The sequence below is a fragment of the Haliotis cracherodii genome, unplaced genomic scaffold (genome assembly GCF_022045235.1).
Source record: "Haliotis cracherodii isolate W230 unplaced genomic scaffold, xgHalCrac1.p SCAF_13, whole genome shotgun sequence".
NCBI classification, from domain to species: domain Eukaryota; kingdom Metazoa; phylum Mollusca; class Gastropoda; order Lepetellida; family Haliotidae; genus Haliotis; species Haliotis cracherodii.
This window is the reverse complement of record NW_027266268.1, coordinates 35,974,649-35,995,100: the sequence shown is the minus strand read 5'-3', so window position 1 is coordinate 35,995,100 and position 20,452 is coordinate 35,974,649. Positions and strand designations below refer to the sequence as shown.

The 20,452-nt window shown below is 43.7% G+C and overlaps 39 non-coding genes across 39 annotated transcripts; all 39 read left to right on the top strand.

The window, feature by feature from the left end:
- The first annotated feature begins 50 nt into the window (after positions 1–50).
- On the top strand, positions 51–150 carry Trnam-cau (transfer RNA methionine (anticodon CAU)). Its single transcript has 2 exons — positions 51–87; positions 115–150. It is a non-coding gene; the product is annotated as a tRNA-Met (tRNA).
- Positions 151–561: 411 nt separating this feature from the next.
- Trnam-cau (transfer RNA methionine (anticodon CAU)) lies at positions 562–661 on the top strand. The gene is made up of 2 exons: positions 562–598; positions 626–661. It is a non-coding gene; the product is annotated as a tRNA-Met (tRNA).
- Positions 662–1,072: 411 nt separating this feature from the next.
- Positions 1,073–1,172, top strand: Trnam-cau (transfer RNA methionine (anticodon CAU)). Its single transcript has 2 exons — positions 1,073–1,109; positions 1,137–1,172. It is a non-coding gene; the product is annotated as a tRNA-Met (tRNA).
- Positions 1,173–1,583: 411 nt separating this feature from the next.
- On the top strand, positions 1,584–1,683 carry Trnam-cau (transfer RNA methionine (anticodon CAU)). Its single transcript has 2 exons — positions 1,584–1,620; positions 1,648–1,683. It is a non-coding gene; the product is annotated as a tRNA-Met (tRNA).
- Positions 1,684–2,095: 412 nt separating this feature from the next.
- On the top strand, positions 2,096–2,195 carry Trnam-cau (transfer RNA methionine (anticodon CAU)). The gene is made up of 2 exons: positions 2,096–2,132; positions 2,160–2,195. It is a non-coding gene; the product is annotated as a tRNA-Met (tRNA).
- Positions 2,196–2,606: 411 nt separating this feature from the next.
- On the top strand, positions 2,607–2,706 carry Trnam-cau (transfer RNA methionine (anticodon CAU)). The gene is made up of 2 exons: positions 2,607–2,643; positions 2,671–2,706. It is a non-coding gene; the product is annotated as a tRNA-Met (tRNA).
- A 411-nt stretch (positions 2,707–3,117) lies between these two features.
- Trnam-cau (transfer RNA methionine (anticodon CAU)) lies at positions 3,118–3,217 on the top strand. Its single transcript has 2 exons — positions 3,118–3,154; positions 3,182–3,217. It is a non-coding gene; the product is annotated as a tRNA-Met (tRNA).
- A 411-nt stretch (positions 3,218–3,628) lies between these two features.
- On the top strand, positions 3,629–3,728 carry Trnam-cau (transfer RNA methionine (anticodon CAU)). The gene is made up of 2 exons: positions 3,629–3,665; positions 3,693–3,728. It is a non-coding gene; the product is annotated as a tRNA-Met (tRNA).
- Positions 3,729–4,139: 411 nt separating this feature from the next.
- Positions 4,140–4,239, top strand: Trnam-cau (transfer RNA methionine (anticodon CAU)). Its single transcript has 2 exons — positions 4,140–4,176; positions 4,204–4,239. It is a non-coding gene; the product is annotated as a tRNA-Met (tRNA).
- Positions 4,240–4,650: 411 nt separating this feature from the next.
- Trnam-cau (transfer RNA methionine (anticodon CAU)) lies at positions 4,651–4,750 on the top strand. The gene is made up of 2 exons: positions 4,651–4,687; positions 4,715–4,750. It is a non-coding gene; the product is annotated as a tRNA-Met (tRNA).
- A 411-nt stretch (positions 4,751–5,161) lies between these two features.
- Positions 5,162–5,261, top strand: Trnam-cau (transfer RNA methionine (anticodon CAU)). The gene is made up of 2 exons: positions 5,162–5,198; positions 5,226–5,261. It is a non-coding gene; the product is annotated as a tRNA-Met (tRNA).
- Positions 5,262–5,672: 411 nt separating this feature from the next.
- On the top strand, positions 5,673–5,772 carry Trnam-cau (transfer RNA methionine (anticodon CAU)). Its single transcript has 2 exons — positions 5,673–5,709; positions 5,737–5,772. It is a non-coding gene; the product is annotated as a tRNA-Met (tRNA).
- A 411-nt stretch (positions 5,773–6,183) lies between these two features.
- On the top strand, positions 6,184–6,283 carry Trnam-cau (transfer RNA methionine (anticodon CAU)). Its single transcript has 2 exons — positions 6,184–6,220; positions 6,248–6,283. It is a non-coding gene; the product is annotated as a tRNA-Met (tRNA).
- Positions 6,284–6,694: 411 nt separating this feature from the next.
- Positions 6,695–6,794, top strand: Trnam-cau (transfer RNA methionine (anticodon CAU)). Its single transcript has 2 exons — positions 6,695–6,731; positions 6,759–6,794. It is a non-coding gene; the product is annotated as a tRNA-Met (tRNA).
- A 411-nt stretch (positions 6,795–7,205) lies between these two features.
- Positions 7,206–7,305, top strand: Trnam-cau (transfer RNA methionine (anticodon CAU)). The gene is made up of 2 exons: positions 7,206–7,242; positions 7,270–7,305. It is a non-coding gene; the product is annotated as a tRNA-Met (tRNA).
- A 411-nt stretch (positions 7,306–7,716) lies between these two features.
- Positions 7,717–7,816, top strand: Trnam-cau (transfer RNA methionine (anticodon CAU)). The gene is made up of 2 exons: positions 7,717–7,753; positions 7,781–7,816. It is a non-coding gene; the product is annotated as a tRNA-Met (tRNA).
- Positions 7,817–8,227: 411 nt separating this feature from the next.
- On the top strand, positions 8,228–8,327 carry Trnam-cau (transfer RNA methionine (anticodon CAU)). Its single transcript has 2 exons — positions 8,228–8,264; positions 8,292–8,327. It is a non-coding gene; the product is annotated as a tRNA-Met (tRNA).
- Positions 8,328–8,738: 411 nt separating this feature from the next.
- Trnam-cau (transfer RNA methionine (anticodon CAU)) lies at positions 8,739–8,838 on the top strand. Its single transcript has 2 exons — positions 8,739–8,775; positions 8,803–8,838. It is a non-coding gene; the product is annotated as a tRNA-Met (tRNA).
- A 411-nt stretch (positions 8,839–9,249) lies between these two features.
- Positions 9,250–9,349, top strand: Trnam-cau (transfer RNA methionine (anticodon CAU)). Its single transcript has 2 exons — positions 9,250–9,286; positions 9,314–9,349. It is a non-coding gene; the product is annotated as a tRNA-Met (tRNA).
- Positions 9,350–9,758: 409 nt separating this feature from the next.
- Trnam-cau (transfer RNA methionine (anticodon CAU)) lies at positions 9,759–9,858 on the top strand. The gene is made up of 2 exons: positions 9,759–9,795; positions 9,823–9,858. It is a non-coding gene; the product is annotated as a tRNA-Met (tRNA).
- Positions 9,859–10,270: 412 nt separating this feature from the next.
- On the top strand, positions 10,271–10,370 carry Trnam-cau (transfer RNA methionine (anticodon CAU)). Its single transcript has 2 exons — positions 10,271–10,307; positions 10,335–10,370. It is a non-coding gene; the product is annotated as a tRNA-Met (tRNA).
- Positions 10,371–10,779: 409 nt separating this feature from the next.
- Positions 10,780–10,879, top strand: Trnam-cau (transfer RNA methionine (anticodon CAU)). The gene is made up of 2 exons: positions 10,780–10,816; positions 10,844–10,879. It is a non-coding gene; the product is annotated as a tRNA-Met (tRNA).
- A 412-nt stretch (positions 10,880–11,291) lies between these two features.
- Positions 11,292–11,391, top strand: Trnam-cau (transfer RNA methionine (anticodon CAU)). Its single transcript has 2 exons — positions 11,292–11,328; positions 11,356–11,391. It is a non-coding gene; the product is annotated as a tRNA-Met (tRNA).
- Positions 11,392–11,802: 411 nt separating this feature from the next.
- Positions 11,803–11,902, top strand: Trnam-cau (transfer RNA methionine (anticodon CAU)). Its single transcript has 2 exons — positions 11,803–11,839; positions 11,867–11,902. It is a non-coding gene; the product is annotated as a tRNA-Met (tRNA).
- A 411-nt stretch (positions 11,903–12,313) lies between these two features.
- Trnam-cau (transfer RNA methionine (anticodon CAU)) lies at positions 12,314–12,413 on the top strand. Its single transcript has 2 exons — positions 12,314–12,350; positions 12,378–12,413. It is a non-coding gene; the product is annotated as a tRNA-Met (tRNA).
- Positions 12,414–12,824: 411 nt separating this feature from the next.
- Positions 12,825–12,924, top strand: Trnam-cau (transfer RNA methionine (anticodon CAU)). Its single transcript has 2 exons — positions 12,825–12,861; positions 12,889–12,924. It is a non-coding gene; the product is annotated as a tRNA-Met (tRNA).
- A 411-nt stretch (positions 12,925–13,335) lies between these two features.
- On the top strand, positions 13,336–13,435 carry Trnam-cau (transfer RNA methionine (anticodon CAU)). Its single transcript has 2 exons — positions 13,336–13,372; positions 13,400–13,435. It is a non-coding gene; the product is annotated as a tRNA-Met (tRNA).
- A 411-nt stretch (positions 13,436–13,846) lies between these two features.
- Positions 13,847–13,946, top strand: Trnam-cau (transfer RNA methionine (anticodon CAU)). The gene is made up of 2 exons: positions 13,847–13,883; positions 13,911–13,946. It is a non-coding gene; the product is annotated as a tRNA-Met (tRNA).
- Positions 13,947–14,358: 412 nt separating this feature from the next.
- Trnam-cau (transfer RNA methionine (anticodon CAU)) lies at positions 14,359–14,458 on the top strand. The gene is made up of 2 exons: positions 14,359–14,395; positions 14,423–14,458. It is a non-coding gene; the product is annotated as a tRNA-Met (tRNA).
- Positions 14,459–14,870: 412 nt separating this feature from the next.
- On the top strand, positions 14,871–14,970 carry Trnam-cau (transfer RNA methionine (anticodon CAU)). The gene is made up of 2 exons: positions 14,871–14,907; positions 14,935–14,970. It is a non-coding gene; the product is annotated as a tRNA-Met (tRNA).
- Positions 14,971–15,381: 411 nt separating this feature from the next.
- On the top strand, positions 15,382–15,481 carry Trnam-cau (transfer RNA methionine (anticodon CAU)). The gene is made up of 2 exons: positions 15,382–15,418; positions 15,446–15,481. It is a non-coding gene; the product is annotated as a tRNA-Met (tRNA).
- A 411-nt stretch (positions 15,482–15,892) lies between these two features.
- On the top strand, positions 15,893–15,992 carry Trnam-cau (transfer RNA methionine (anticodon CAU)). The gene is made up of 2 exons: positions 15,893–15,929; positions 15,957–15,992. It is a non-coding gene; the product is annotated as a tRNA-Met (tRNA).
- A 411-nt stretch (positions 15,993–16,403) lies between these two features.
- Positions 16,404–16,503, top strand: Trnam-cau (transfer RNA methionine (anticodon CAU)). The gene is made up of 2 exons: positions 16,404–16,440; positions 16,468–16,503. It is a non-coding gene; the product is annotated as a tRNA-Met (tRNA).
- A 412-nt stretch (positions 16,504–16,915) lies between these two features.
- Trnam-cau (transfer RNA methionine (anticodon CAU)) lies at positions 16,916–17,015 on the top strand. The gene is made up of 2 exons: positions 16,916–16,952; positions 16,980–17,015. It is a non-coding gene; the product is annotated as a tRNA-Met (tRNA).
- Positions 17,016–17,426: 411 nt separating this feature from the next.
- Trnam-cau (transfer RNA methionine (anticodon CAU)) lies at positions 17,427–17,526 on the top strand. Its single transcript has 2 exons — positions 17,427–17,463; positions 17,491–17,526. It is a non-coding gene; the product is annotated as a tRNA-Met (tRNA).
- A 411-nt stretch (positions 17,527–17,937) lies between these two features.
- Trnam-cau (transfer RNA methionine (anticodon CAU)) lies at positions 17,938–18,037 on the top strand. The gene is made up of 2 exons: positions 17,938–17,974; positions 18,002–18,037. It is a non-coding gene; the product is annotated as a tRNA-Met (tRNA).
- A 922-nt stretch (positions 18,038–18,959) lies between these two features.
- On the top strand, positions 18,960–19,059 carry Trnam-cau (transfer RNA methionine (anticodon CAU)). Its single transcript has 2 exons — positions 18,960–18,996; positions 19,024–19,059. It is a non-coding gene; the product is annotated as a tRNA-Met (tRNA).
- Positions 19,060–19,470: 411 nt separating this feature from the next.
- Positions 19,471–19,570, top strand: Trnam-cau (transfer RNA methionine (anticodon CAU)). Its single transcript has 2 exons — positions 19,471–19,507; positions 19,535–19,570. It is a non-coding gene; the product is annotated as a tRNA-Met (tRNA).
- Positions 19,571–19,981: 411 nt separating this feature from the next.
- Trnam-cau (transfer RNA methionine (anticodon CAU)) lies at positions 19,982–20,081 on the top strand. The gene is made up of 2 exons: positions 19,982–20,018; positions 20,046–20,081. It is a non-coding gene; the product is annotated as a tRNA-Met (tRNA).
- The last annotated feature ends 371 nt before the right edge of the window (positions 20,082–20,452 follow it).

Sequence of the window (20,452 nt, the reverse complement as noted above, 5' to 3'; positions counted from 1 at the left end):
ACTGGTGAGTTCTAAAATATATAAAGCCCGATCCCCGCCGTTCACACCAGGCCTCGGTAGCGCAGTAGGTAGCGCGTCAGTCTCATAATCAGTCATACGTCCAATGTCAGAGCAATCTGAAGGTCGTGAGTTCGATCCTCACCCGGGGCATTTCTTTTTTGTCTTCATTTATCATCACACATTAGTTCAAAACGTTTACCACGAAATACTTTACCTCTGTGTCGGCCTCTTTGAAAAATATCCTACTCTGGAAATATGTGACAAATGCAGGCATCGGATATCTGAAGAACCATACCACATGGTGTGCTCACAACTGGGTGACATGAAAAATGGGATGGAACTTACTTCTTCCAGGACACTAGTTATCATCTCTAACAAGAACAGGATAATAATTGCGTTTACGGGCATGCACATTATAGCTTGCATTAGGGTTCTACCACAACCTAGACGAGTCCAACATATGGCACTTAAAAAAGCACAGTTTCCACCATGGACCCGTTTGTTGACGCATACTGGTGAGTTCTAAAATATATAAAGCCCGATCCCCGCCGTTCACACCAGGCCTCGGTAGCGCAGTAGGTAGCGCGTCAGTCTCATAATCAGTCATACGTCCAATGTCAGAGCAATCTGAAGGTCGTGAGTTCGATCCTCACCCGGGGCATTTCTTTTTTGTCTTCATTTATCATCACACATTAGTTCAAAACGTTTACCACGAAATACTTTACCTCTGTGTCGGCCTCTTTGAAAAATATCCTACTCTGGAAATATGTGACAAATGCAGGCATCGGATATCTGAAGAACCATACCACATGGTGTGCTCACAACTGGGTGGCATGAAAAATGGGATGAAACTTACTTCTTCCAGGACACTAGTTATCATCTCTATCAAGAACAGGATAATAATTGCGTTTACGGGCATGCACATTATAGCTTGCATTAGGGTTCTACCACAACCTTGACGATTCCAATATATGACACTAAAGAAAGCACAGTTTCCACCATGGACCCGTTTGTTGACGCATACTGGTGAGTTCTAAAAAATTTAAAGCCCGATCCCCGCCGTCCACACCAGGCCTCGGTAGCGCAGTAGGTAGCGCGTCAGTCTCATAATCAGTCATACGTCCAATGTCAGAGCAATCTGAAGGTCGTGAGTTCGATCCTCACCCGGGGCATTTCTTTTTTTTCTTCATTTATCATCACACATTAGTTCAAAACGTTTACCACGAAATACTTTACCTCTGTGTCGGCCTCTTTGAAAAATATCCTACTCTGGAAATATGTGACAAATGCAGGCATCGGATATCTGAAGAACCATACCACATGGTGTGCTCACAACTGGGTGGCATGAAAAATGGGATGAAACTTACTTCTTCCAGGACACTAGTTATCATCTCTATCAAGAACAGGATAATAATTGCGTTTACGGGCACGCACATTATAGCTTGCATTAGGGTTCTACCACAACCTTGACGATTCCAACATATGGCACTTAAAAAAGCACAGTTTCCACCATGGACCCGTTTGTTGACGCATACTGGTGAGTTCTAAAATATATAAAGCCCGATCCCCGCCGTTCACACCAGGCCTCGGTAGCGCAGTAGGTAGCGCGTCAGTCTCATAATCAGTCATACGTCCAATGTCAGAGCAATCTGAAGGTCGTGAGTTCGATCCTCACCCGGGGCATTTCTTTTTTTTCTTCATTTATCATCACACATTAGTTCAAAACGTTTACCACGAAATACTTTACCTCTGTGTCGGCCTCTTTGAAAAATATCCTACTCTGGAAATATGTGACAAATGCAGGCATCGGATATCTGAAGAACCATACCACATGGTGTGCTCACAACTGGGTGGCATGAAAAATGGGATGAAACTTACTTCTTCCAGGACACTAGTTATCATCTCTTATCAAGAACAGGATAATAATTGCGTTTACGGGCACGCACATTATAGCTTGCATTAGGGTTCTACCACAACCTTGACGATTCCAACATATGACACTAAAGAAAGCACAGTTTCCACCATGGACCCGTTTGTTGACGCATACTGGTGAGTTCTAAAAAATTTAAAGCCCGATCCCCGCCGTCCACACCAGGCCTCGGTAGCGCAGTAGGTAGCGCGTCAGTCTCATAATCAGTCATACGTCCAATGTCAGAGCAATCTGAAGGTCGTGAGTTCGATCCTCACCCGGGGCATTTCTTTTTTTTCTTCATTTATCATCACACATTAGTTCAAAACGTTTACCACGAAATACTTTACCTCTGTGTCGGCCTCTTTGAAAAATATCCTACTCTGGAAATATGTGACAAATGCAGGCATCGGATATCTGAAGAACCATACCACATGGTGTGCTCACAACTGGGTGGCATGAAAAATGGGATGGAACTTACTTCTTCCAGGACACTAGTTATCATCTCTAACAAGAACAGGATAATAATTGCGTTTACGGGCATGCACATTATAGCTTGCATTAGGGTTCTACCACAACCTAGACGAGTCCAACATATGGCACTTAAAAAAGCACAGTTTCCACCATGGACCCGTTTGTTGACGCATACTGGTGAGTTCTAAAATATATAAAGCCCGATCCCCGCCGTTCACACCAGGCCTCGGTAGCGCAGTAGGTAGCGCGTCAGTCTCATAATCAGTCATACGTCCAATGTCAGAGCAATCTGAAGGTCGTGAGTTCGATCCTCACCCGGGGCATTTCTTTTTTGTCTTCATTTATCATCACACATTAGTTCAAAACGTTTACCACGAAATACTTTACCTCTGTGTCGGCCTCTTTGAAAAATATCCTACTCTGGAAATATGTGACAAATGCAGGCATCGGATATCTGAAGAACCATACCACATGGTGTGCTCACAACTGGGTGGCATGAAAAATGGGATGGAACTTACTTCTTCCAGGACACTAGTTATCATCTCTAACAAGAACAGGATAATAATTGCGTTTACGGGCATGCACATTATAGCTTGCATTAGGGTTCTACCACAACCTAGACGAGTCCAACATATGGCACTTAAAAAAGCACAGTTTCCACCATGGACCCGTTTGTTGACGCATACTGGTGAGTTCTAAAATATATAAAGCCCGATCCCCGCCGTTCACACCAGGCCTCGGTAGCGCAGTAGGTAGCGCGTCAGTCTCATAATCAGTCATACGTCCAATGTCAGAGCAATCTGAAGGTCGTGAGTTCGATCCTCACCCGGGGCATTTCTTTTTTGTCTTCATTTATCATCACACATTAGTTCAAAACGTTTACCACGAAATACTTTACCTCTGTGTCGGCCTCTTTGAAAAATATCCTACTCTGGAAATATGTGACAAATGCAGGCATCGGATATCTGAAGAACCATACCACATGGTGTGCTCACAACTGGGTGGCATGAAAAATGGGATGAAACTTACTTCTTCCAGGACACTAGTTATCATCTCTATCAAGAACAGGATAATAATTGCGTTTACGGGCATGCACATTATAGCTTGCATTAGGGTTCTACCACAACCTTGACGATTCCAATATATGACACTAAAGAAAGCACAGTTTCCACCATGGACCCGTTTGTTGACGCATACTGGTGAGTTCTAAAAAATTTAAAGCCCGATCCCCGCCGTCCACACCAGGCCTCGGTAGCGCAGTAGGTAGCGCGTCAGTCTCATAATCAGTCATACGTCCAATGTCAGAGCAATCTGAAGGTCGTGAGTTCGATCCTCACCCGGGGCATTTCTTTTTTTTCTTCATTTATCATCACACATTAGTTCAAAACGTTTACCACGAAATACTTTACCTCTGTGTCGGCCTCTTTGAAAAATATCCTACTCTGGAAATATGTGACAAATGCAGGCATCGGATATCTGAAGAACCATACCACATGGTGTGCTCACAACTGGGTGGCATGAAAAATGGGATGAAACTTACTTCTTCCAGGACACTAGTTATCATCTCTATCAAGAACAGGATAATAATTGCGTTTACGGGCACGCACATTATAGCTTGCATTAGGGTTCTACCACAACCTTGACGATTCCAACATATGGCACTTAAAAAAGCACAGTTTCCACCATGGACCCGTTTGTTGACGCATACTGGTGAGTTCTAAAATATATAAAGCCCGATCCCCGCCGTTCACACCAGGCCTCGGTAGCGCAGTAGGTAGCGCGTCAGTCTCATAATCAGTCATACGTCCAATGTCAGAGCAATCTGAAGGTCGTGAGTTCGATCCTCACCCGGGGCATTTCTTTTTTGTCTTCATTTATCATCACACATTAGTTCAAAACGTTTACCACGAAATACTTTACCTCTGTGTCGGCCTCTTTGAAAAATATCCTACTCTGGAAATATGTGACAAATGCAGGCATCGGATATCTGAAGAACCATACCACATGGTGTGCTCACAACTGGGTGGCATGAAAAATGGGATGAAACTTACTTCTTCCAGGACACTAGTTATCATCTCTATCAAGAACAGGATAATAATTGCGTTTACGGGCATGCACATTATAGCTTGCATTAGGGTTCTACCACAACCTTGACGATTCCAATATATGACACTAAAGAAAGCACAGTTTCCACCATGGACCCGTTTGTTGACGCATACTGGTGAGTTCTAAAAAATTTAAAGCCCGATCCCCGCCGTCCACACCAGGCCTCGGTAGCGCAGTAGGTAGCGCGTCAGTCTCATAATCAGTCATACGTCCAATGTCAGAGCAATCTGAAGGTCGTGAGTTCTATCCTCACCCGGGGCATTTCTTTTTTGTCTTCATTTATCATCACACATTAGTTCAAAACGTTTACCACGAAATACTTTACCTCTGTGTCGGCCTCTTTGAAAAATATCCTACTCTGGAAATATGTGACAAATGCAGGCATCGGATATCTGAAGAACCATACCACATGGTGTGCTCACAACTGGGTGGCATGAAAAATGGGATGAAACTTACTTCTTCCAGGACACTAGTTATCATCTCTATCAAGAACAGGATAATAATTGCGTTTACGGGCACGCACATTATAGCTTGCATTAGGGTTCTACCACAACCTTGACGATTCCAACATATGACACTAAAGAAAGCACAGTTTCCACCATGGACCCGTTTGTTGAAGCATACTGGTGAGTTCTAAAAAATTTAAAGCCCGATCCCCGCCGTCCACTCCAGGCCTCGGTAGCGCAGTAGGTAGCGCGTCAGTCTCATAATGAGTCATACGTCCAATGTCAGAGCAATCTGAAGGTCGTGAGTTCGATCCTCACCCGGGGCATTTCTTTTTTTTCTTCATTTATCATCACACATTAGTTCAAAACGTTTACCACGAAATACTTTACCTCTGTGTCGGCCTCTTTGAAAAATATCCTACTCTGGAAATATGTGACAAATGCAGGCATCGGATATCTGAAGAACCATACCACATGGTGTGCTCACAACTGGGTGTCATGAAAAATGGGATGGAACTTACTTCTTCCAGGACACTAGTTATCATCTCTAACAAGAACAGGATAATAATTGCGTTTACGGGCATGCACATTATAGCTTGCATTAGGGTTCTACCACAACCTAGACGAGTCCAACATATGGCACTTAAAAAAGCACAGTTTCCACCATGGACCCGTTTGTTGACGCATACTGGTGAGTTCTAAAATATATAAAGCCCGATCCCCGCCGTTCACACCAGGCCTCGGTAGCGCAGTAGGTAGCGCGTCAGTCTCATAATCAGTCATACGTCCAATGTCAGAGCAATCTGAAGGTCGTGAGTTCTATCCTCACCCGGGGCATTTCTTTTTTGTCTTCATTTATCATCACACATTAGTTCAAAACGTTTACCACGAAATACTTTACCTCTGTGTCGGCCTCTTTGAAAAATATCCTACTCTGGAAATATGTGACAAATGCAGGCATCGGATATCTGAAGAACCATACCACATGGTGTGCTCACAACTGGGTGGCATGAAAAATGGGATGAAACTTACTTCTTCCAGGACACTAGTTATCATCTCTATCAAGAACAGGATAATAATTGCGTTTACGGGCATGCACATTATAGCTTGCATTAGGGTTCTACCACAACCTTGACGATTCCAATATATGACACTAAAGAAAGCACAGTTTCCACCATGGACCCGTTTGTTGACGCATACTGGTGAGTTCTAAAAAATTTAAAGCCCGATCCCCGCCGTCCACACCAGGCCTCGGTAGCGCAGTAGGTAGCGCGTCAGTCTCATAATCAGTCATACGTCCAATGTCAGAGCAATCTGAAGGTCGTGAGTTCGATCCTCACCCGGGGCATTTCTTTTTTTTCTTCATTTATCATCACACATTAGTTCAAAACGTTTACCACGAAATACTTTACCTCTGTGTCGGCCTCTTTGAAAAATATCCTACTCTGGAAATATGTGACAAATGCAGGCATCGGATATCTGAAGAACCATACCACATGGTGTGCTCACAACTGGGTGGCATGAAAAATGGGATGGAACTTACTTCTTCCAGGACACTAGTTATCATCTCTAACAAGAACAGGATAATAATTGCGTTTACGGGCATGCACATTATAGCTTGCATTAGGGTTCTACCACAACCTAGACGAGTCCAACATATGGCACTTAAAAAAGCACAGTTTCCACCATGGACCCGTTTGTTGACGCATACTGGTGAGTTCTAAAATATATAAAGCCCGATCCCCGCCGTTCACACCAGGCCTCGGTAGCGCAGTAGGTAGCGCGTCAGTCTCATAATCAGTCATACGTCCAATGTCAGAGCAATCTGAAGGTTGTGAGTTCGATCCTCACCTGGGGCATTTCTTTTTTGTCTTCATTTATCATCACACATTAGTTCAAAACGTTTACCACGAAATACTTTACCTCTGTGTCGGCCTCTTTGAAAAATATCCTACTCTGGAAATATGTGACAAATGCAGGCATCGGATATCTGAAGAACCATACCACATGGTGTGCTCACAACTGGGTGGCATGAAAAATGGGATGAAACTTACTTCTTCCAGGACACTAGTTATCATCTCTATCAAGAACAGGATAATAATTGCGTTTACGGGCATGCACATTATAGCTTGCATTAGGGTTCTACCACAACCTTGACGATTCCAATATATGACACTAAAGAAAGCACAGTTTCCACCATGGACCCGTTTGTTGACGCATACTGGTGAGTTCTAAAAAATTTAAAGCCCGATCCCCGCCGTCCACACCAGGCCTCGGTAGCGCAGTAGGTAGCGCGTCAGTCTCATAATCAGTCATACGTCCAATGTCAGAGCAATCTGAAGGTCGTGAGTTCGATCCTCACCCGGGGCATTTCTTTTTTTTCTTCATTTATCATCACACATTAGTTCAAAACGTTTACCACGAAATACTTTACCTCTGTGTCGGCCTCTTTGAAAAATATCCTACTCTGGAAATATGTGACAAATGCAGGCATCGGATATCTGAAGAACCATACCACATGGTGTGCTCACAACTGGGTGGCATGAAAAATGGGATGGAACTTACTTCTTCCAGGACACTAGTTATCATCTCTAACAAGAACAGGATAATAATTGCGTTTACGGGCATGCACATTATAGCTTGCATTAGGGTTCTACCACAACCTAGACGAGTCCAACATATGGCACTTAAAAAAGCACAGTTTCCACCATGGACCCGTTTGTTGACGCATACTGGTGAGTTCTAAAATATATAAAGCCCGATCCCCGCCTTTCACACCAGGCCTCGGTAGCGCAGTAGGTAGCGCGTCAGTCTCATAATCAGTCATACGTCCAATGTCAGAGCAATCTGAAGGTCGTGAGTTCGATCCTCACCCGGGGCATTTCTTTTTTGTCTTCATTTATCATCACACATTAGTTCAAAACGTTTACCACGAAATACTTTACCTCTGTGTCGGCCTCTTTGAAAAATATCCTACTCTGGAAATATGTGACAAATGCAGGCATCGGATATCTGAAGAACCATACCACATGGTGTGCTCACAACTGGGTGGCATGAAAAATGGGATGGAACTTACTTCTTCCAGGACACTAGTTATCATCTCTAACAAGAACAGGATAATAATTGCGTTTACGGGCATGCACATTATAGCTTGCATTAGGGTTCTACCACAACCTAGACGAGTCCAACATATGGCACTTAAAAAAGCACAGTTTCCACCATGGACCCGTTTGTTGACGCATACTGGTGAGTTCTAAAATATATAAAGCCCGATCCCCGCCGTTCACACCAGGCCTCGGTAGCGCAGTAGGTAGCGCGTCAGTCTCATAATCAGTCATACGTCCAATGTCAGAGCAATCTGAAGGTCGTGAGTTCGATCCTCACCCGGGGCATTTCTTTTTTGTCTTCATTTATCATCACACATTAGTTCAAAACGTTTACCACGAAATACTTTACCTCTGTGTCGGCCTCTTTGAAAAATATCCTACTCTGGAAATATGTGACAAATGCAGGCATCGGATATCTGAAGAACCATACCACATGGTGTGCTCACAACTGGGTGGCATGAAAAATGGGATGAAACTTACTTCTTCCAGGACACTAGTTATCATCTCTATCAAGAACAGGATAATAATTGCGTTTACGGGCATGCACATTATAGCTTGCATTAGGGTTCTACCACAACCTTGACGATTCCAATATATGACACTAAAGAAAGCACAGTTTCCACCATGGACCCGTTTGTTGACGCATACTGGTGAGTTCTAAAAAATTTAAAGCCCGATCCCCGCCGTCCACACCAGGCCTCGGTAGCGCAGTAGGTAGCGCGTCAGTCTCATAATGAGTCATACGTCCAATGTCAGAGCAATCTGAAGGTCGTGAGTTCGATCCTCACCCGGGGCATTTCTTTTTTTTCTTCATTTATCATCACACATTAGTTCATAACGTTTACCACGAAATACTTTACCTCTGTGTCGGCCTCTTTGAAAAATATCCTACTCTGGAAATATGTGACAAATGCAGGCATCGGATATCTGAAGAACCATACCACATGGTGTGCTCACAACTGGGTGGCATGAAAAATGGGATGGAACTTACTTCTTCCAGGACACTAGTTATCATCTCTAACAAGAACAGGATAATAATTGCGTTTAAGGGCATGCACATTATAGCTTGCATTAGGGTTCTACCACAACCTAGACGAGTCCAACATATGGCACTTAAAAAAGCACAGTTTCCACCAAGGACCCGTTTGTTGACGCATACTGGTGAGTTCTAAAATATATAAAGCCCGATCCCCGCCGTTCACACCAGGCCTCGGTAGCGCAGTAGGTAGCGCGTCAGTCTCATAATCAGTCATACGTCCAATGTCAGAGCAATCTGAAGGTCGTGATTTCGATCCTCACCCGGGGCATTTCTTTTTTTTCTTCATTTATCATCACACATTAGTTCAAAACGTTTACCACGAAATACTTTACCTCTGTGTCGGCCTCTTTGAAAAATATCCTACTCTGGAAATATGTGACAAATGCAGGCATCGGATATCTGAAGAACCATACCACATGGTGTGCTCACAACTGGGTGGCATGAAAAATGGGATGAAACTTACTTCTTCCAGGACACTAGTTATCATCTCTATCAAGAACAGGATAATAATTGCGTTTACGGGCACGCACATTATAGCTTGCATTAGGGTTCTACCACAACCTAGGTGAGTCCAACATATGGCACTTAAAAAAGCAGTTTCCACCATGGACCCGTTTGTTGACGCATACTGGTGAGTTCTAAAAAATATAAAGCCCGATCCCCGCCGTCCACACCAGGCCTCGGTAGCGCAGTAAGTAGCGCGTCAGTCTCATAATCAGTCATACGTCCAATGTCAGAGCAATCTGAAGGTCGTGAGTTCGATCCTCACCCGGGGCATTTCTTTTTTTTCTTCATTTATCATCACACATTAGTTCAAAACGTTTACCACGAAATACTTTACCTCTGTGTCGGCCTCTTTGAAAAATATCCTACTCTGGAAATATGTGACAAATGCAGGCATCGGATATCTGAAGAACCATACCACATGGTGTGCTCACAACTGGGTGGCATGAAAAATGGGATGGAACTTACTTCTTCCAGGACACTAGTTATCATCTCTTATCAAGAACAGGATATTAATTGCGTTTACGGGCACGCACATTATAGCTTGCATTAGGGTTCTACCACAACCTAGGTGAGTCCAACATATGGCACTTAAAAAAGCACAGTTTCCACCATGGACCCGTTTGTTGACGCATACTGGTGAGTTCTAAAATATATAAAGCCCGATCCCCGCTGTCCACACCAGGCCTCGGTAGCGCAGTAGGTAGCGCGTCAGTCTCATAATCAGTCATACGTCCAATGTCAGAGCAATCTGAAGGTCGTGATTTCGATCCTCACCCGGGGCATTTCTTTTTTTTCTTCATTTATCATCACACATTAGTTCAAAACGTTTACCACGAAATACTTTACCTCTGTGTCGGCCTCTTTGAAAAATATCCTACTCTGGAAATATGTGACAAATGCAGGCATCGGATATCTGAAGAACCATACCACATGGTGTGCTCACAACTGGGTGGCATGAAAAATGGGATGAAACTTACTTCTTCCAGGACACTAGTTATCATCTCTATCAAGAACAGGATAATAATTGCGTTTACGGGCACGCACATTATAGCTTGCATTAGGGTTCTACCACAACCTAGGTGAGTCCAACATATGGCACTTAAAAAAGCAGTTTCCACCATGGACCCGTTTGTTGACGCATACTGGTGAGTTCTAAAAAATATAAAGCCCGATCCCCGCCGTCCACACCAGGCCTCGGTAGCGCAGTAAGTAGCGCGTCAGTCTCATAATCAGTCATACGTCCAATGTCAGAGCAATCTGAAGGTCGTGAGTTCGATCCTCACCCGGGGCATTTCTTTTTTTTCTTCATTTATCATCACACATTAGTTCAAAACGTTTACCACGAAATACTTTACCTCTGTGTCGGCCTCTTTGAAAAATATCCTACTCTGGAAATATGTGACAAATGCAGGCATCGGATATCTGAAGAACCATACCACATGGTGTGCTCACAACTGGGTGGCATGAAAAATGGGATGGAACTTACTTCTTCCAGGACACTAGTTATCATCTCTTATCAAGAACAGGATATTAATTGCGTTTACGGGCACGCACATTATAGCTTGCATTAGGGTTCTACCACAACCTAGGTGAGTCCAACATATGGCACTTAAAAAAGCACAGTTTCCACCATGGACCCGTTTGTTGACGCATACTGGTGAGTTCTAAAAAATATAAAGCCCGATCCCCGCCGTCCACACCAGGCCTCGGTAGCGCAGTAGGTAGCGCGTCAGTCTCATAATCAGTCATACGTCCAATGTCAGAGCAATCTGAAGGTCGTGAGTTCGATCCTCACCCGGGGCATTTCTTTTTTGTCTTCATTTATCATCACACATTAGTTCAAAACGTTTACCACGAAATACTTTACCTCTGTGTCGGCCTCTTTGAAAAATATCCTACTCTGGAAATATGTGACAAATGCAGGCATCGGATATCTGAAGAACCATACCACATGGTGTGCTCACAACTGGGTGGCATGAAAAATGGGATGAAACTTACTTCTTCCAGGACAATAGTTATCATCTCTATCAAGAACAGGATAATAATTGCGTTTACGGGCACGCACATTATAGCTTGCATTAGGGTTCTACCACAACCTTGACGATTCCAACATATGACACTAAAGAAAGCACAGTTTCCACCATGGACCCGTTTGTTGAAGCATACTGGTGAGTTCTAAAAAATTTAAAGCCCGATCCCCGCCGTCCACTCCAGGCCTCGGTAGCGCAGTAGGTAGCGCGTCAGTCTCATAATGAGTCATACGTCCAATGTCAGAGCAATCTGAAGGTCGTGAGTTCGATCCTCACCCGGGGCATTTCTTTTTTTTCTTCATTTATCATCACACATTAGTTCAAAACGTTTACCACGAAATACTTTACCTCTGTGTCGGCCTCTTTGAAAAATATCCTACTCTGGAAATATGTGACAAATGCAGGCATCGGATATCTGAAGAACCATACCACATGGTGTGCTCACAACTGGGTGTCATGAAAAATGGGATGGAACTTACTTCTTCCAGGACACTAGTTATCATCTCTAACAAGAACAGGATAATAATTGCGTTTACGGGCATGCACATTATAGCTTGCATTAGGGTTCTACCACAACCTAGACGAGTCCAACATATGGCACTTAAAAAAGCACAGTTTCCACCATGGACCCGTTTGTTGACGCATACTGGTGAGTTCTAAAATATATAAAGCCCGATCCCCGCCGTCCGCACCAGGCCTCGGTAGCGCAGTAGGTAGCGCGTCAGTCTCATAATCAGTCATACGTCCAATGTCAGAGCAATCTGAAGGTCGTGAGTTCGATCCTCACCCGGGGCATTTCTTTTTTGTCTTTATTTATCATCACACATTAGTTCAAAACGTTTACCACGAAATACTTTACCTCTGTGTCGGCCTCTTTGAAAAATATCCTACTCTGGAAATATGTGACAAATGCAGGCATCGGATATCTGAAGAACCATACCACATGGTGTGCTCACAACTGGGTGGCATGAAAAATGGGATGAAACTTACTTTTTCCAGGACACTAGTTATCATCTCTATCAAGAACAGGATAATAATTGCGTTTACGGGCACGCACATTATAGCTTGCATTAGGGTTCTACCACAACCTTGACGATTCCAATATATGACACTAAAGAAAGCACAGTTTCAACCATGGACCCGTTTGTTGACGCATACTGGTGAGTTCTAAAAAATTTAAAGCCCGATCCCCACCGTCCACACCAGGCCTCGGTAGCGCAGTAGGTAGCGCGTCAGTCTCATAATCAGTCATACGTCCAATGTCAGAGCAATCTGAAGGTCGTGAGTTCGATCCTCACCCGGGGCATTTCTTTTTTGTCTTCATTTATCATCACACATTAGTTCAAAACGTTTACCACGAAATACTTTACCTCTGTGTCGGCCTCTTTGAAAAATATCCTACTCTGGAAATATGTGACAAATGCAGGCATCGGATATCTGAAGAACCATACCACATGGTGTGCTCACAACTGGGTGGCATGAAAAATGGGATGGAACTTACTTCTTCCAGGACACTAGTTATCATCTCTATCAAGAACAGGATAATAATTGCGTTTACGGGCACGCACATTATAGCTTGCATTAGGGTTCTACCACAACCTAGGTGAGTCCAACATATGGCACTTAAAAAAGCACAGTTTCCACCATGGACCCGTTTGTTGACGCATACTGGTGAGTTCTAAAAAATATAAAGCCCGATCCCCGCCGTCCACACCAGGCCTCGGTAGCGCAGTAGGTAGCGCGTCAGTCTCATAATCAGTCATACGTCCAATGTCAGAGCAATCTGAAGGTCGTGAGTTCGATCCTCACCCGGGGCATTTCTTTTTTTTCTTCATTTATCATCACACATTAGTTCAAAACGTTTACCACGAAATACTTTACCTCTGTGTCGGCCTCTTTGAAAAATATCCTACTCTGGAAATATGTGACAAATGCAGGCATCGGATATCTGAAGAACCATACCACATGGTGTGCTCACAACTGGGTGGCATGAAAAATGGGATGAAACTTACTTCTTCCAGGACACTAGTTATCATCTCTATCAAGAACAGGATAATAATTGCGTTTACGGGCACGCACATTATAGCTTGCATTAGGGTTCTACCACAACCTTGACGATTCCAATATATGACACTAAAGAAAGCACAGTTTCCACCATGGACCCGTTTGTTGACGCATACTGGTGAGTTCTAAAAAATATAAAGCCCGATCCCCGCCGTCCACACCAGGCCTCGGTAGCGCAGTAGGTAGCGCGTCAGTCTCATAATCAGTCATACGTCCAATGTCAGAGCAATCTGAAGGTCGTGAGTTCGATCCTCACCCGGGGCATTTCTTTTTTTTCTTCATTTATCATCACACATTAGTTCAAAACGTTTACCACGAAATACTTTACCTCTGTGTCGGCCTCTTTGAAAAATATCCTACTCTGGAAATATGTGACAAATGCAGGCATCGGATATCTGAAGAACCATACCACATGGTGTGCTCACAACTGGGTGGCATGAAAAATGGGATGAAACTTACTTCTTCCAGGACACTAGTTATCATCTCTATCAAGAACAGGATAATAATTGCGTTTACGGGCACGCACATTATAGCTTGCATTAGGGTTCTACCACAACCTAGGTGAGTCCAACATATGGCACTTAAAAAAGCACAGTTTCCACCATGGACCCGTTTGTTGACGCATACTGGTGAGTTCTAAAAAAATATAAAGCCCGATCCCCGCCGTCCCCACCAGGCCTCGGTAGCGCAGTAGGTAGCGCGTCAGTCTCATAATCAGTCATACGTCCAATGTCAGAGCAATCTGAAGGTCGTGAGTTCGATCCTCACCCGGGGCATTTCTTTTTTTTCTTCATTTATCATCACACATTAGTTCAAAACGTTTACCACGAAATACTTTACCTCTGTGTCGGCCTCTTTGAAAAATATCCTACTCTGGAAATATGTGACAAATGCAGGCATCGGATATCTGAAGAACCATACCACATGGTGTGCTCACAACTGGGTGGCATGAAAAATGGGATGGAACTTACTTCTTCCAGGACACTAGTTATCATCTCTTATCAAGAACAGGATATTAATTGCGTTTACGGGCACGCACATTATAGCTTGCATTAGGGTTCTACCACAACCTAGGTGAGTCCAACATATGGCACTTAAAAAAGCACAGTTTCCACCATGGACCCGTTTGTTGACGCATACTGGTGAGTTCTAAAAAATATAAAGCCCGATCCCCGCCGTCCACACCAGGCCTCGGTAGCGCAGTAGGTAGCGCGTCAGTCTCATAATCAGTCATACGTCCAATGTCAGAGCAATCTGAAGGTCGTGAGTTCGATCCTCACCCGGGGCATTTCTTTTTTTTCTTCATTTATCATCACACATTAGTTCAAAACGTTTACCACGAAATACTTTACCTCTGTGTCGGCCTCTTTGAAAAATATCCTACTCTGGAAATATGTGACAAATGCAGGCATCGGATATCTGAAGAACCATACCACATGGTGTGCTCACAACTGGGTGGCATGAAAAATGGGATGAAACTTACTTCTTCCAGGACACTAGTTATCATCTCTATCAAGAACAGGATAATAATTGCGTTTACGGGCACGCACATTATAGCTTGCATTAGGGTTCTACCACAACCTTGACGATTCCAACATATGACACTAAAGAAAGCACAGTTTCCACCATGGACCCGTTTGTTGACGCATACTGGTAAGTTCTAAAATATATAAAGCCCGATCCCCGCCGTTCACACCAGGCCTCGGTAGCGCAGTAGGTAGCGCGTCAGTCTCATAATCAGTCATACGTCCAATGTCAGAGCAATCTGAAGGTCGTGATTTCGATCCTCACCCGGGGCATTTCTTTTTTTTCTTCATTTATCATCACACATTAGTTCAAAACGTTTACCACGAAATACTTTACCTCTGTGTCGGCCTCTTTGAAAAATATCCTACTCTGGAAATATGTGACAAATGCAGGCATCGGATATCTGAAGAACCATACCACATGGTGTGCTCACAACTGGGTGGCATGAAAAATGGGATGAAACTTACTTCTTCCAGGACACTAGTTATCATCTCTATCAAGAACAGGATAATAATTGCGTTTACGGGCACGCACATTATAGCTTGCATTAGGGTTCTACCACAACCTAGGTGAGTCCAACATATGGCACTTAAAAAAGCACAGTTTCCACCATGGACCCGTTTGTTGACGCATACTGGTGAGTTCTAAAAAATATAAAGCCCGATCCCCGCCGTCCATACCAGGCCTCGGTAGCGCAGTAGGTAGCGCGTCAGTCTCATAATCAGTCATACGTCCAATGTCAGAGCAATCTGAAGGTCGTGAGTTCGATCCTCACCCGGGGCATTTCTTTTTTTTCTTCATTTATCATCACACATTAGTTCAAAACGTTTACCACGAAATACTTTACCTCTGTGTCGGCCTCTTTGAAAAATATCCTACTCTGGAAATATGTGACAAATGCAGGCATCGGATATCTGAAGAACCATACCACATGGTGTGCTCACAACTGGGTGGCATGAAAAATGGGATGAAACTTACTTCTTCCAGGACACTAGTTATCATCTCTATCAAGAACAGGATAATAATTGCGTTTACGGGCACGCACATTATAGCTTGCATTAGGGTTCTACCACAACCTAGGTGAGTCCAACATATGGCACTTAAAAAAGCACAGTTTCCACCATGGACCCGTTTGTTGACGCATACTGGTGAGTTCTAAAAAATATAAAGCCCGATCCCCGCCGTCCCCACCAGGCCTCGGTAGCGCAGTAGGTAGCGCGTCAGTCTCATAATCAGTCATACGTCCAATGTCAGAGCAATCTGAAGGTCGTGAGTTCGATCCTCACCCGGGGCATTTCTTTTTTTTCTTCATTTATCATCACACATTAGTTCAAAACGTTTACCACGAAATACTTTACCTCTGTGTCGGCCTCTTTGAAAAATATCCTACTCTGGAAATATGTGACAAATGCAGGCATCGGATATCTGAAGAACCATACCACATGGTGTGCTCACAACTGGGTGGCATGAAAAATGGGATGGAACTTACTTCTTCCAGGACACTAGTTATCATCTCTTATCAAGAACAGGATATTAATTGCGTTTACGGGCACGCACATTATAGCTTGCATTAGGGTTCTACCACAACCTAGGTGAGTCCAACATATGGCACTTAAAAAAGCACAGTTTCCACCATGGACCCGTTTGTTGACGCATACTGGTGAGTTCTAAAAAATATAAAGCCCGATCCCCGCCGTCCACACCAGGCCTCGGTAGCGCAGTAGGTAGCGCGTCAGTCTCATAATCAGTCATACGTCCAATGTCAGAGCAATCTGAAGGTCGTGAGTTCGATCCTCACCCGGGGCATTTCTTTTTTTTCTTCATTTATCATCACACATTAGTTCAAAACGTTTACCACGAAATACTTTACCTCTGTGTCGGCCTCTTTGAAAAATATCCTACTCTGGAAATATGTGACAAATGCAGGCATCGGATATCTGAAGAACCATACCACATGGTGTGCTCACAACTGGGTGGCATGAAAAATGGGATGAAACTTACTTCTTCCAGGACACTAGTTATCATCTCTATCAAGAACAGGATAATAATTGCGTTTACGGGCACGCACATTATAGCTTGCATTAGGGTTCTACCACAACCTAGGTGAGTCCAACATATGGCACTTAAAAAAGCACAGTTTCCACCATGGACCCGTTTGTTGACGCATACTGGTGAGTTCTAAAAAATATAAAGCCCGATCCCCGCCGTCCATACCAGGCCTCGGTAGCGCAGTAGGTAGCGCGTCAGTCTCATAATCAGTCATACGTCCAATATCAGAGCAATCTGAAGATCGTGAGTTCGATCCTCACCCGGGGCATTTCTTTTTTTTCTTCATTTATCATCACACATTAGTTCAAAACGTTTACCACGAAATACTTTACCTCTGTGTCGGCCTCTTTGAAAAATATCCTACTCTGGAAATATGTGACAAATGCAGGCATCGGATATCTGAAGAACCATACCACATGGTGTGCTCACAACTGGGTGGCATGAAAAATGGGATGAAACTTACTTCTTCCAGGACACTAGTTATCATCTCTATCAAGAACAGGATAATAATTGCGTTTACGGGCACGCACATTATAGCTTGCATTAGGGTTCTACCACAACCTTGACGATTCCAACATATGACACTAAAGAAAGCACAGTTTCCACCATGGACCCGTTTGTTGACGCATACTGGTGAGTTCTAAAATATATAAAGCCCGATCCCCGTCGTTCACACCAGGCCTCGGTAGCGCAGTAGGTAGCGCGTCAGTCTCATAATCAGTCATACGTCCAATGTCAGAGCAATCTGAAGGTCGTGAGTTCGATCCTCACCCGGGGCATTTCTTTTTTTTCTTCATTTATCATCACACATTAGTTCAAAACGTTTACCACGAAATACTTTACCTCTGTGTCGGCCTCTTTGAAAAATATCCTACTCTGGAAATATGTGACAAATGCAGGCATCGGATATCTGAAGAACCATACCACATGGTGTGCTCACAACTGGGTGGCATGAAAAATGGGATGAAACTTACTTCTTCCAGGACACTAGTTATCATCTCTATCAAGAACAGGATAATAATTGCGTTTACGGGCACGCACATTATAGCTTGCATTAGGGTTCTACCACAACCTTGACGATTCCAACATATGACACTAAAGAAAGCACAGTTTCCACCATGGACCCGTTTGTTGACGCATACTGGTGAGTTCTAAAATATATAAAGCCCGATCCCCGCCGTTCACACCAGGCCTCGGTAGCGCAGTAGGTAGCGCGTCAGTCTCATAATCAGTCATACGTCCAATGTCAGAGCAATATGAAGGTCGTGATTTCGATCCTCACCCGGGGCATTTCTTTTTTTTCTTCATTTATCATCACACATTAGTTCAAAACGTTTACCACGAAATACTTTACCTCTGTGTCGGCCTCTTTGAAAAATATCCTACTCTGGAAATATGTGACAAATGCAGGCATCGGATATCTGAAGAACCATACCACATGGTGTGCTCACAACTGGGTGGCATGAAAAATGGGATGAAACTTACTTCTTCCAGGACACTAGTTATCATCTCTATCAAGAACAGGATAATAATTGCGTTTACGGGCACGCACATTATAGCTTGCATTAGGGTTCTACCACAACCTAGGTGAGTCCAACATATGGCACTTAAAAAAGCACAGTTTCCACCATGGACCCGTTTGTTGACGCATACTGGTGAGTTCTAAAAAATATAAAGCCCGATCCCCGCCGTCCATACCAGGCCTCGGTAGCGCAGTAGGTAGCGCGTCAGTCTCATAATCAGTCATACGTCCAATATCAGAGCAATCTGAAGGTCGTGAGTTCGATCCTCACCCGGGGCATTTCTTTTTTTTCTTCATTTATCATCACACATTAGTTCAAAACGTTTACCACGAAATACTTTACCTCTGTGTCGGCCTCTTTGAAAAATATCCTACTCTGGAAATATGTGACAAATGCAGGCATCGGATATCTGAAGAACCATACCACATGGTGTGCTCACAACTGGGTGGCATGAAAAATGGGATGAAACTTACTTCTTCCAGGACACTAGTTATCATCTCTATCAAGAACAGGATAATAATTGCGTTTACGGGCACGCACATTATAGCTTGCATTAGGGTTCTACCACAACCTTGACGATTCCAACATATGACACTAAAGAAAGCACAGTTTCCACCATGGACCCGTTTGTTGACGCATACTGGTGAGTTCTAAAATATATAAAGCCCGATCCCCGCCGTTCACACCAGGCCTCGGTAGCGCAGTAGGTAGCGCGTCAGTCTCATAATCAGTCATACGTCCAATGTCAGAGCAATCTGAAGGTCGTGATTTCGATCCTCACCCGGGGCATTTCTTTTTTTTCTTCATTTATCATCACACATTAGTTCAAAACGTTTACCACGAAATACTTTACCTCTGTGTCGGCCTCTTTGAAAAATATCCTACTCTGGAAATATGTGACAAATGCAGGCATCGGATATCTGAAGAACCATACCACATGGTGTGCTCACAACTGGGTGGCATGAAAAATGGGAAGAAACTTACTTCTTCCAGGACACTAGTTATCATCTCTATCAAGAACAGGATAATAATTGCGTTTACGGGCACGCACATTATAGCTTGCATTAGGGTTCTACCACAACCTAGGTGAGTCCAACATATGGCACTTAAAAAAGCACAGTTTCCACCATGGACCCGTTTGTTGACGCATACTGGTGAGTTCTAAAAAATATAAAGCCCGATCCCCGCCGTCCACACCAGGCCTCGGTAGCGCAGTAGGTAGCGCGTCAGTCTCATAATCAGTCATACGTCCAATGTCAGAGCAATCTGAAGGTCGTGAGTTCGATCCTCACCCGGGGCATTTCTTTTTTTTCTTCATTTATCATCACACATTAGTTCAAAACGTTTACCACGAAATACTTTACCTCTGTGTCGGCCTCTTTGAAAAATATCCTACTCTGGAAATATGTGACAAATGCAGGCATCGGATATCTGAAGAGCCATACCACATGGTGTGCTCACAACTGGGTGGCATGAAAAATGGGATGGAACTTACTTCTTCCAGGACACTAGTTATCATCTCTTATCAAGAACAGGATATTAATTGCGTTTACGGGCACGCACATTATAGCTTGCATTAGGGTTCTACCACAACCTAGGTGAGTCCAACATATGGCACTTAAAAAAGCACAGTTTCCACCATGGACCCGTTTGTTGACGCATACTGGTGAG